Source organism: Macaca fascicularis, chromosome 19, assembly GCF_037993035.2.
Source record: "Macaca fascicularis isolate 582-1 chromosome 19, T2T-MFA8v1.1".
In the NCBI taxonomy this organism is placed as follows: Eukaryota; Metazoa; Chordata; class Mammalia; order Primates; family Cercopithecidae; genus Macaca; species Macaca fascicularis.
In genome coordinates, this window is record NC_088393.1 from 8,983,856 (window position 1) to 8,995,820 (window position 11,965).

An 11,965-nucleotide genomic window follows, 5' to 3' on the forward strand; every position below is an offset into this window, starting at 1 on the left:
GGACCAGATGTAGCAGCTTCATTTTTTTGTTTTAACTAAACCACCTTTTTATTGAGACAGGGTCTCACTCTGTCTCCCAGGCTGGAGTGTAGTGGCGCTATCACAGCTCACTGCAGCCTCCTGGATTTAAGCAATCTTCCCACCTCAGCCTCCTGAGTAGCTGCCACAGGTGCACACCACCACGTCCCGCTAATGTAAAAATTTTTTTCTTTTTTTTGAGACGGAGTTTCTCTCTTGTTGCCCAGGCTGGAGTGCAATGGCGCAATCTCAGCATAGTTTCACTATGTTGGCCAGGCCAGTCTTGAATTCTTGACCTCAGGTGATCCGCCCGCCTTGGCCTCCCAAAGTGCTGGGATTACAGGCATGAGCCACTGCGCCCGGCGTTTTTTGTTTGTTTGTTTTTGAGACTCTTGCTCTGTCACCCAGGCTGGAGTGCAATGGTATGATCTGGGCTCCCTGTAACCTATGCCTCCCAGGTTCAAGTGATTCTCCTGTCTCAGCCTCCCGAGTAGCTGGGATTATAGGCGTGTGCCACCATGTCCGGCTGATTTTTGTATTTTTAGTAGAGACAAGTTTTCACCCTATTGGCCAGGTTGGTCTCGAACTCCTGACCTCAGGTGATCCGCCCGCCTTGGCCTCCCAAAGTGCTGGGGTTATAAGCGTAAGGCCCTGCGCCCAGCCCACGCCCTTTCTTAAAACCAAGACCTGAAATTTCCCAAGTGAAAGATGTTCTCCCTACACATCTTATCATCAAGGATGGGAACTTGGCACTGAATTATGAATAGCCTTTGATAAAATAACTTATCTTTTTAAGCCTCTCACATAATTTTGTTGCTTCTTCACAACTTACTATTCTTTGCTCAATTCAGTACATAAGTAACTGACTCTAAATGCTTCTTTGGGTCTTCATTCCCTTTTTGAATTTTTTAAAATTTTTATTTACTTATTTATTTTGAGACAGTCTCTCTCTCCGTCACCCAGGCCGGAACACAGTGGCGCGATCTCAGCTCACTGCAACCTCTGCCTCTCGGGTTCAAGCAATTCTCCTGCCTCAACCTCCCAAGTAGCTGGGACCACAAGCTCGTGCCACCACGCCTGGCCAATTTTTGTATTTTTAGTAGAGACAGGGTTTCGCCATGTTGGCCAGGCTGGTCTCGAACTCCTGACCTCAAGTGATCCACCTGCCTCAGCTTCCCAAAGTGCTGGGATTACAGGTGTGAACCACCATGCCTGGCCCCTTCTTTTTTTCTTTGAGAGAGAGAAAGAAAGATAGGGTATTTGTCTGTCATCCATGCTGGAGTGCAGTGACTAGATCTCAACTTACCACAACCTGCACTGCCTGCCTCAGCCTCCTGAGTTGCTGGGACTACAGGCACATGCCACTATACTCTGCTTTTTTTTTGAGACAGAGTCTCGCTCTGTCGCCCAGGCTGGAGTGCAGTGGCCGGATCTCAGCTCACTGCAAGCTCCGCCTCCCGGGTTCACGCCATTCTCCTGCCTCAGCCTCCCGAGTAGCTGGGACTACAGGCACCTGCCACCACCTCCCCCCGGCTAGTTTTTTGTATTTTTTAGTAGAGACGGGGTTTCACCATGTTAGCCAGGATGGTCTCCATCTCCTGACCTCGTGATCCACCCGTCTCGGCCTCCCAAAGTGCTGGGATTACAGGCTTGAGCCACCGTGCCCAGCCATTCTGCTAATTTTTGTATTTTTGGTAGAGACAGGGTCTTGCTATGTCGCCTAGGCTGGTCTTTAACTCCTGGCCTCAAGGGATCCTCCTGCCTTGACCTCTCAAATTCATTTTCTTCTGAGGGCTCCTATTCCATGCAAAACTTCTGTTAAGTAAATCTGTATCCTTCTCCTGTTAACCTGTTTTTCTTGTTTTATTTTCTGAGATGGAGTCTCACTCTGTCACCCAGGCTGGAACACAGTGGCACGATCTCAGCTCACTGCAAACTCCTCCTCCCGGATTCAAGTGATTCTTCTGCCTCAGCCTCCCAAGTAGCTGGGAGGCACCAGCCACCATACCTAGCTAATTTTCTGTATTTTTAGTAGAGATGGGGTTTCACCATGTTGGCCAGGCTGGTCTAGAACTTCTGACCTCGTGATTTGCCTGCCTCGGCCTCTCAAAGTGCTGGGATTACAGGTGTGAGCCACCATGCTGTGCCTGGCCCTTTTTTTTTTTGAGGTAGAGGTCTCCTCTTGTTGCTCAGGCTGGAGTGCAGTGGCGTGATCTCGGCTCACCACAACCTCCGCTTCCTAGCTTCAAGCAATCCTCCTGCCTCAGCCTCCTGAGTAGCCAGGATTACAGGTGCCCACCACCACACCTGGCTAATTTTTGTTCAGCCTCCTGAGTAGCTGGGTCTACAGGCAGGCACCACCACACCCAAATAATTTTTGTATTTCTTGTAGAGATGGGTCTCACTATGTTGCCCAGGGTGATCTCAAATTTCTGGGCTTAAGTCATCCATCCACCTTGGCCTCTCAAAGTTCTGGGATTACAGGCATGAGCCATCATGCCCCGCCCACTCTTTTTCCTTTTTTTTTTTTTTTTCTTTAAGGTACAGCAGTCTCACTCTGTTGCCCTGACTGGAGTACAGTGGTGCAATAATAGCTCACTCCAGCCTTGACCTCTGGGACTCAAGCAATCCTCCCATCTCAGCCTCCCAATTAGTTAGGATTAAACATGTGAGCCAGCATGCCCAGCTTCCATCTCTTTTCCTTTTCTTTTTTTTTTTTTTTTTTTTTAAAGAGAGTATTGCTGTTGCCCAGGTTGGAGTGCAGTGGTGCGATCTCTGCTCACTGCAACCTTCACCTCCTGGGTTCAAGCGATTCTCCTGCCTCAGCCACCCGTGTAGCTGGGATTACAGGTACCCACCACCACATCTGGCTAAATTTTGCATTTTTAGTAGAGACTGGGTTTCACCATGTTGGCCAGATTGGTCTTGAACTCCTGATCTCAAGGGATCTGCCCGCCTCGGCCTCCCAAAGTGTTGGGATTACAGGCGTGAGTCACCGCGCCGGACCTTCAGTCTCTTTTCAAAACATCTAGGGTTTGGCTGCATTCACTCCTCTCCAGCCCACAGACACCCAAGTGGGACAATTTATCATTCCAGCCCAAACCCTAGGGTCCCGTGCCTTCTCGGCCTCTGCCACAAGGGGGCCTCGCAGGCCGCTCCAATGTTGCAGGTCCCAATCTGGACTCCTAGGGGTCTCCCATCCAAAGCCTTCTCCCATCGTCCTCCCTCTCGCGGTTAGCACCATCTTTCGAGGCTCTACTCTGACAGTTGTGAGGCATCCGCGCCTCCTCCCACCTGCATCCAATGCGTCCGCCAATCCTGCAGCCCCCATTACCTCTTCCTTCAAAACAGACCCAGAAGCCATTACTCCCACCTGCACTTGCCAGCTAGGTCCAGCCCCTTCCTGACTTCTGGGGATTAGTGCCGTTGTCCCCCCCTGGTCTCCCTTCTCCCCACTGCAGCTAGAAACACCTTCTTTTTTTTTTTTTTTTTTTTGAGACAGTTTTGCTCTTGTTGCCCAGGCTGGAGTGCGATGGTGAGATCTCGGCTCACTGCAACCTCCGCCTCCCAGGTTCAAACGGTTCTCCTGCCTCAGCCTTCCTAGTAACTGGGATTACAGGCACGCGCCACTACGCCTGGCTAATTTTTTGTATTTTCAGTAGACACGGGGTTTCACTATGTTGGTCATACTGGTCTTGAACTCCTGACCTCAGGTGATCCACCCGCCTCAGCCTCCCAAAGTGCTGGGATTACAGGCGTGAGCCACCACGCCCAGCTCTTCTGTTTTCTTTTGAGACGGAGTCTCGCTCTGTTGCCCTGGCTGGAGTACAATGGCATGAGTACAATGGCATGATCTCGACTCACTGCAGCCTCTGCCTCCCAGGTTCAAGCAATTCTCCTGCCTCAGCCTCCCAAGCAGCTGGAATTACAGGCCTGCACCACCATGCCTGGCTAATTTTGTGTTTTTAGTAGAGACAGGGTTTCACCATGTTGGCCAGGTTGGTCTCAACCTCTGAAAGTGCTGGGACTATAGGGGTGAACCACCATGCCCGGTTTTTTTTTTTTTTTTTTTTTTTTTTTTTTTGAGACAGGATCTTGCTGTCACCCAGGCTGGAGTGCATTGGCAGATCTCAGCTCACTGCAGCCTCTGCCTCCCCGGTTCAAGCGATTCTTCTGCCTCAGCCTCCTGAGTAGCTGGGATTACAGGCATGCGCTACCACATCCAGCTAAATTTTTTTTTTTTTTTTAATTAAAGTTTCGCTCTTGTTGCCCAGGCTAGAGTACAATGACGAGATCTCATCTCACTGCAACCTCCACCTCCTGGGTTCAAGCGATTCTCCAGCATCAGTCTCTCAATTAGATTACAGGCACCTGCCACCACACCCAGCTAATTTTTGTATTTTTAGTAGAGATAGGGTTTCACCATGTTGGTCAGGCTGGTCTACAACTCCTGACCTCAGGTGATCTGCCCACCTTAGCCTCCCAAAGTGCTGGGACTACGGGCATGAACCAGTTCACCCAGCTGCTAATTTTTATGTCTTTAGTAGAGACGGGATTTTGCCAAGTTGGCCAGACTGGTCTCCACCTCCAGCCCTCAGGGGATCCACCTGCCTTGATCTCCCAAAGTCCTGAGATTATGAATGTGAGCCATCAGGCCTGGCCCTATTTTTTCAGGACTAGTTTGTTCATGGCTAGAACCAGGAACAGCACTGATACACAGTAGCATTCAACAAATATATTTTATTGTTGCTGTTTTTAGAGACAGGATCTTGCTGCCTTGCCCAGGCTGGAGTGCAGTGGGTGTCATAGCTCACTGTAGCCTCAATCTCCCAGGCTCAAGCAATCCTCCCACCTCAGCCTCCTAAATAGCCAGAACTACAGAAACTACAGATATGTGCCACCATGCCCAGCTAATATTTTTTCATTTTGTAGTAGAGATGAGATCTCACTATATTCCCCAGGCTGATCTCCAACACCTGCGTTCTAACAATCCTCATGCCTCAGCCTCCCAAAGTGCTTGGATACCAGGCGTGAGTCGCTGCACCTGACCATCAACAGTATATATATATATATATATACACACATTTTTAAGACAGAGGCTCGCACTGTCACCCAGGCTGGAGTGCAGTGGCCGGATCTCAGCTCACTGCAAGCTCCACCTCATGGGTTTACGCCATTCTCCTACCTCAGCCTCCTGAGTAGCTGGGACTACAGGCACCCGCCACCTCGCCCGGCTAGTTTTTTTTTGTATTTTTTAGTAGAGACGGGGTTTCACTGTGTTAGCCAGGATGGTCTCAATCTCCTGACCTCGTGATCTGCCCGTCTCAGCCTCCCAAAGTGCTGGGATTACAGGCGTGAGCCACCGCGCCCGGCCAACAAATATCTTTTTAAACCAGCTTTTGCCAGTCTGGTCAACATGGACAGACCCCATCTATATGAAACAATCTTTTTTTTTGTTTTAAATTAGCTGGGCACAGTGATGTAGACCTGTAGGGAAGATCCCTTGAACCTGGAAGGTTGAGGCTACAGTGAGCTATAATTCTATAATTGTACCACTGCACTCCAGCCTGGGAGACAGAGCAAGACCCTGTCTCTAAAAAAAAGAAAGAAAGAAGAAGAAAAGAAAAGAGAACTTCTGAGTTATACTAGCTTCAGTTCGCTAGGATTGCCATAACAAAATACCACAGCTTGGGTGGGTTAAAAACAGAAACTTACATTTCTGGAGGCTGACGTCCAAGATTAAGATGTCATCAGGGTTGGTTTCTGGTTTTTTTTGTTTGTTTGTGAAATGAAGTCTTGCTCTGCTACCTAGGCTGGAGCACAGTGGCGCAATCTAGGCTCACTGCAACCTCCGCCTCCCAGATTCAAGCAATTCTCGTGCCTCAGCTTCCGGAGTAGTCCCAGGTTCAAGCAATTCTCATGCCTCAGCCTCCCGAGTAGCTGGGATTACAGGCACCCGCCACCACACCTGGCTAATTTTTGTATTTTTAGTAGAGATGGGGTTTTGCCATGTTTCCAGGATGCTCTTGAACTCCTGACCTCAAGTGATCCGCCCCCCTCGGCCTCCCAAAGTGCTGGGATTACAGGCATGAGCCACCGCACCTGGCCCAGGACTGGTTTCTCTTGAGCCCTCTTGCTTTGGCTTGCAGACGGCTGCCTCCTGGGTGCCCTCACGTGCTCTTTTCTCTGTGTGCATCATTTGTATTTCTTTGTGTCCATATTTTTTCTTCTTGTAAGGACACCAGGCAGATTGGATGAGGACCTGATGTAGCAGCTTCATTTTTTTGTTTTAACTAAACCACCTCTTTTTTTTTTTTTTTTTTTTTTGAGACAGGGTCTCACTCTGTCTCCCAGGCTGGAGTGTAGTGGCGCTATCACAGCTCACTGCAGCCTCCTGGAATCAAGCAATCTTCCCACCTCAGCCTCCTGAGTAGCTGTCACAGGTGCACACCACCACGTCCCACTAATGTAAAAATTTTTTTTCTTTTTCTTTTTTTTTTTTTTTTGAGACGGAGTTTCTCTCTTGTTGCCCAGGCTGGAGTGCAATGGCGCAATCTCAGCTTAGTTTCACTATGTTGGCCAGGCCAGTCTTGAATTCTTGACCTCAGGTGATCCGCCCGCCTTGGCCTCCCAAAGTGCTGGGATTACAGGCATGAGCCACCACACCCAGCCTTCTTTTTTTTTTGCGAAACAGACTCTCTGTTGCCCAGGATGGAGTGCAGTGGTGGGATTCTGGCTCACTGCAGCCTCCGCTTCCTGTTCTCAAGTATTTCTTGTGCCTCAGCCTCCTGAGTAGCTGGGATTCAAGTGCTCACCACCACGCCCAGCTAATTTTTTGTATTTTTAGTAGAGACAGGATATCCCCGTGTTGCCCAGGCTGGTTCCAAACTGCTGCAAACTGCTGGCCTCATGCTATCCACCCACCTCGGCCTCCTGAAGTTCTAGGATGAGAAGTGTGAGCCACCACACCTGGACTTAACCACCCTTTAAAGACCCTGTACCCAACCTAGTGGAGTGGCTCACGCTTATAATCCCAGCACTTTGGGAGGACGAGGCGGGTGGATCACCTGAGGTCAATAATTCAAGACTAGCCTGGCCAACATAGTGAAACTATCTCTACTAAAAATACAAAAATTAGTTAGACGTGGTGGCACACGCCTGTAGTCCCAGCTACTTGGGAGGCTGAGGCCGGAGAATCACTTGAACCTGGGAGGTAGAGGTTGCAGTGAGCCAAGATCGTGCCACTGCACTCCAGCCTGGGCGACAGAGTGAGACTCCCTCTCAAAAAAAAAAAAAAAAAAAAAAAAAAGACCCTGTATTGAAATACAGTCACGCTGTGACAGGATCAGGACTTCAACATAGAAATTCCTATGCCTCTACTTTCTGTCTCTACGGATTTACCTGTTCTGGAAAGTGGCGTGACAGAGATCTGGTAGAGGGTGTGGCTGAGACAAAGGTGTGACCCCAGGAGGTGACAATGTCACGGCAGCATAACGTCCAATTTTAGAGAGTTCAGAACTTGTGAAATTAACCACTGTTCACAGCTGTACTGGCTTGCAGACACAAAGGCCAAGTGCCAATAACCACAAATGAGCCACAAGATGAGAGCTGACCTCAGCAGTGCTCCATAGGCCTGATTCCTCACTCCACGGGCATCGTAAAATCTCCACAGCTGGCCGGGCGCGGTGGCTCAAGCCTGTAATCCCAGCACTTTGGGAGGCCGAGACGGATGGATCACAAGGTCAGGAGATCAAGACCATCCTGGCTAACACGGTGAAACCCCGTCTCTACTAAAAAATGCAAAAAACTAGCCAGGCGTGGTGGTGGGCGCCTGTAGTCCCAGCTACTAGGGAGGCTGAGGCAGGAGAATGGCGTGAACCCAGGAGGTGGAGCTTGCAGTGAGCTGAGATCCGGCCACTGCACTCCAGCCTGGGTGACAGAGGGAGACTCCATCTCAAAAAAAAAAAAAATCTCCACAGCCAGGGTGCACTGGCTCCCAGCTCTCATCCAAGCACTTTGGGCGTGTGAGGAGGGTGGCTGGTCTCGAACTCCTGACTTCAAGTGATCCCCCACACCTCAGCCTCCCAAAGTGCTGAGATTACAGGCGTGAACCACCACGCCCAGACTATAACATCCATTCTTTTAGGGAGCCTCAGAACCTGTGAAATTAATCTCTGCTCTGGCCGGGTGCAGTGGCTCATGCCTGTAATCCCAGCACTTTGGGAGGCTGGGGCAGGTGGATCACAAGGTCAGGAACTCGAGACCAGCCTGGCCAATGTGGTTAAACCTGGTCTCTTCTAAAGATACAAAAAAGTATCCGGGCACGGTGGCGGGTGCCTGTAATCCTAGCTATTCAGGAGGCTGAGGCAGGAGAATTGCTTGAACCCGGGAGGCAGAGGTTGCAGTGAGCCGAGATCATGCCGTTGTACTCCAGTCTGGGCAACAGGGAGAGACTCCGTCTCAAAAAGAGAGAAATTAACCTCTGCTCACAGCTGTGCTAGCTTGCAGGCATGAAGTCCGGATGCCATTAACCACAACTGAACCACAGGATGAGCGCTGACCTCAGCAGTGCTCCATCTGCCTGAATCCTCACTCCACGGGCATCGTAAAATCACAGCCAGGGCATAGTGGCTTCCAGCTGTCATCCCAGCATTTTGAGAGTCTAAGGAGGGAGGATTGCTTAAGCCAAAGAGTTCAAGACCAGCCTGGGCAACATGGTAAGACCCTCTCTTGGCCTGTAATCCCAGCACTTCAGGAGGCCAAGGTGGGCAGATCACGAGGTCAGGAGTTTGAGACCAGCCTGGCCAACATGGTAAAACCCTGTCTCTACTAAAAATACAAAAATTAGCCGGGCGTGGTGGTGCACACCTGTAATCCTAGCTACTCAGGAGGCTGAGGCAGGAGAATCGCTTGAACCGGGGAGGCAGAGGTGGCAGTGAGCTGAGATCGCCCCACTGCACTCCAGCCTGGGTGACTGAGTGAGACTCTGTCTCAAAAAAAAAAAAAAAAAAAAAAAAAGTCAGCAGTGGGGAGAGGCACACTTTGCTAAGCACATATAATGCCAGGTACAAAAGAAAAGAAAGGCTGAACACTTCAGCTCCCCCTAGAAAGCCCTACCTCTTTCCAGGAATTCCCGCCCCCAGTCTGCACCTGCACACCCTAGGAAACTTTAAAACTCCCTCTCATCACACCTGCAGGCAGAAGGCACTTTGAACGGGAGTTCCTCCCTTTCTCCATTCATTGATTGACGACTAAAGTTTCTATCTTGCTTTACTGAACCTGGTCTTGTTCTATTGGTGCAAATGGCAACCCGCAGAGAAAGGACTCATTAGTCTCAAACAATCCCCTTAAGAGTCAGTAACAGCGGACACCATGGCTCACACCTGTGATCCCAGGGCTTTGGGAGGCTAGGACGGGAGGATCACTTCAGCTGAGGAGTTTGAGACCAGCCTGGGCAACATAGAAAGACCTCAGCTCTAAAAAAAAAAAAAAAAAAGGCAAGGGGGGAGGGGAGCAGGCATGGTGGCTCACACCTGTAATTCCCTGCACTTTTGGAGGCCAAGGCGGGTGAATCACCTGAGGTCGGGAGCTCGAGACCAGCCTAACCAACATGCAAAAAGCCCCGTCTCTACTAAAAACACAAAAAATTAGCCAGGCGCGATGGCGCATGCCTGTAATCCCAGGTACTCAGGAGGCTGAGGCAGGAGAATCACTTGAACACAGGAGGCGAAGATTGCTGTGAGCTGAGATCGCGCCATTGCACTCCAGCCTGGGCAACAAGAGTAAAACTCCGCCTCAAAAAAAAAAAAAAAAAAAAAAAAGGTGTGGGGGAGGATGGAAGACTTAAAAAAAAAAGAAAAGAAAAATTAAAATTAAAAAAGGTTTTTTGGCCAAGCACAGTGGCTCACGCCTGTAATCCCAGCACTTTGGGAGGCCGAGGTGAGCAGATTGCCTGAGGTCAGGAGTTCGAGACCATTCTGGCCAACATGGTGAAACCCTGTCTCTACTACAAATACAAAACATTAGCCTGGCATGGTAGTGCAGGCCTGTAGTCCCACGTACTCAGGAGGCTGAGATGGGAGGATGGCTTGAACCCGGGAGGCAGATGTTGCAGGGAACCGAGATTGCACCTTGCACTTGCACTCCAGCCTGGGAGACAGAGCGAAGCTCCATCTCAAAAATAAATAAATAAATAAATAATTTTTTGAGACAGTTTCAAAAGGGTGTTCAGGTCCTTATGTTGTTCCCCTCACACACACACACACACACACACACACACACACAAGCACACAGGATCTGGGCTGACCTGGACTCCAGTGAACCCACAGAATATGGCAGCAGTGACACTGACCCAGCAGTCTCTCTGCTTTGTGCGTTGGGGAAACCCCAAGTCACTGCGGGAGGATTGTGGCCACCTTGCTCGGGAGTCCACGTGGAGAGGCCACATGGAGAGGTCAGCTGTCCCAGACATGACAGATCTTCTGGATGGGACATCCAGCCAGCCGGCCCCCAGACGATGGCAGCCACCATCGCATGGAACAAATAAGCCCCCAGTGAGCCTAGTCAGCCCAGAGCTAGGCGAGAGGATGCGACAATAGGTGTTTGGAGCCAGCGGGCACGGGGTGGTTTGCTGCACTGAGAACAAGAATGCATGACAGTCAGGAAGGTCCAGAGCCTAGAGGTCCACTTAGGTGGCATGCGACCAGCCTCACAGCCGGGCACACACATCCCCGACATACCCTGTTATCCGCCGAGGCTGACTCATGACGGAGAAAACGTTAGAGGAAAAACCTGGTTGGATGCAGTGACTCACACCTGTAATCCCGACGCTGTGGGAGGCCGAGGTGGGAGGATTCCTTGAGGTCAGGAGTTGGAGGCCAGTCTGAGCAACATAGCCAGACCCTGACTTTACAAAAATTAAAAAATTAGCTGGGTGTGATACATGTGCCTGTAATCCCAAAACTCGGGAGACTGAGGCAGGAGGAATTTTTTTTTTTTTTTTTTTTTTTTTGAGATGGAGTCTCCCTCTCGTCACCCAGGCTGGAGTGCAATGGCAGGATCTCTGCACACTGCGACCTCTGTCTCCCAGGTTTAAGCAATTCTCTTGCCTCAGCCTCCCAAGTAGCTGGGATTACAGGCGCCTGCCACCACAGCCAGCTAATTTTTCTATTTTAGAAAAATACAAAAGTAGAGATGGGGTTTCACCATGTTGGCTAGGCTGGTCTCGAACTCCTCACTTCTGGCGATCTGCCCACCTCTGCCTCCCAAAGTGCTGGGATTACAGGCGTGAGCCACTGCGCCCAGCCCAGGAGGACCTCTTGATCCCAGGAGTTCAAGGCTGCCGTGAGCTGTGATCACACCACTGCTCCAACCTGCGCAACAGAGTGAGACCCTGTCTCTAAAAACATAAAATAAAATAAAGGAGAAAAGCCTAAAAACAAAATCCTACTCTGGTATAGCTTTTTCCTACCAACTGGAAGAAAGCCACCATGGTTTGTGACAGAATGGCTTGCGCCAGCATGGGGAGCACCTGGCAGGCTGAACTGGGGGGCTCCGTTAAGAGACCTGGGTCCCTGTCCCCAGAGCCGAGGGAAGGCGTTGGACCCCAGAATCCTCCACTGTTGATCAAGGCCCCCCCACCGAAGGCCGGGCGCGGTGGCTCAAGCCTGTAATCCCAGCACTTTGGGAGGCCGAGACAGGCGAATCACAAGGTCAGGAGATCGAGACCATCCTGGCTAACATGGTGAAACCCCGTCTCTACTAAAAATACAAAAAACTAGCCAGGCGAGGTGGCGGGCGCCCGTAGTCCCAGCTACTCGGGAGGCTGAGGCAGGAGAATGGCATAAACCTGGGAGGCGGAGCTTGCAGTGAGCCGAGATCGCGCCACTGCACTCCAGCCTGGGCGACAGAGCGAGACTCCGTCTCAAAATAAATAAATAAATAAATA